Genomic DNA, 1,462 nt, shown 5'->3' on the forward strand with positions numbered 1-1,462 from the left:
TATATATATTCTTATAGACGATCGCATATGAATCGCTCGCGGTAAAACGCTAGCTAAATTCGCGATCTCGCAATATATATTTAATTTGTGGATAAATTGATATAATATCTAAAAAGGGAACCGCTAGCAATATACGATAATATATTGGAGGAGAACGGGGACCCTTTCAGAAAACTATATAATCCACTATAATGTGGAATGACCGATACAACGTCTTTACGTAAATTATAACGGAATCATTAAAATTTAACGAGACGTCAACTTCGATACACCACACATATATGTGCGCTGTACAACGGTACGCTTTCTACATTAACATTAATAAAGATGTATAGTGAAAATATATAAAAGATGTATTATGAATATTAAAAAGAAGTATTATGAAACTTCATACCGTCCGAGGCGTAAAAGTGTTATGGAAAATATTAACAATAACGGAAAAAAAGTATTATGAAATTAGATGGCCGCTCGATGTACGAACGTACGAGATGTATTATATAAAAGTTGTATGAAAATAGTGATAATAATGAAAAACAAGTAGTATGAAATTATATTCCGCTCGATATAAGAACTTGTCGAAAAAGATGAATTGCGAAAATTGAATGGAGATGTTTTGTATGTAGGAGCCGTTCGAGGTATATTATATAAAAGTGTTATGAAAAGTATTAACAATAACGGAAAACAGTATTATGAAATTAGATGACCGCTCGATGTATGAACGTCCGAGGTGCATTATATAAAAGTTGTATAAAATTAGTGATAATAATAAAAAACAATTATTGTGAAATTTTATTCCGCTCGACTTAGGAACTTGTCGAAAAAGATGAATTGTGAAAGTTGAATGGAGTTGTTTTGTATGTAGGAGCCGTTCGAGGTATATTATATAAAAGTGCTATGAAAATATTAACAATAACGGAAAAAAGTATTATGAAATTAGATCGCCGCTCGATGTATGAACGTCCGAGATGTATTATATAAAAGTTGTATGAAATTAGTGATAATAATGAAAAACAAGTAGTATGAATTATATTCCGGTCGATATAAGAACTTGTCGAAAAAGATGAATTGCGAAAATTGAATGGAGATGTTTTGTATGTAGGAGCCGTTCGAGGTATATTATATAAAAGTGTTATGAAAAGTATTAACAATAACGGAAAACAGTATTATGAAATTAGATGACCGCTCGATGTATGAACGTCCGAGGTGCATTATATAAAAGTTGTATAAAATTAGTGATAATAATAAAAAACAAGTATTGTGAAATTTTATTCCGCTCGACTTAGGAACTTGTAGAAAAAGATGAATTGTGAAAGTTGAATGGAGATGTTTTGTTTGTAGGAGCCGTTCGAGGTATATTATATAAAAGTGCTATGAAAATATTAACAATAACGGAAAACAGTATTATGAAATTAGATGACCGCTCGATGTATGAACGTCCGAGGTGCATTATATAAAAGTTGTA

This window comes from Diorhabda sublineata, chromosome 10 (assembly GCF_026230105.1).
Source record: "Diorhabda sublineata isolate icDioSubl1.1 chromosome 10, icDioSubl1.1, whole genome shotgun sequence".
Classification (NCBI taxonomy): Eukaryota; Metazoa; Arthropoda; class Insecta; order Coleoptera; family Chrysomelidae; genus Diorhabda; species Diorhabda sublineata.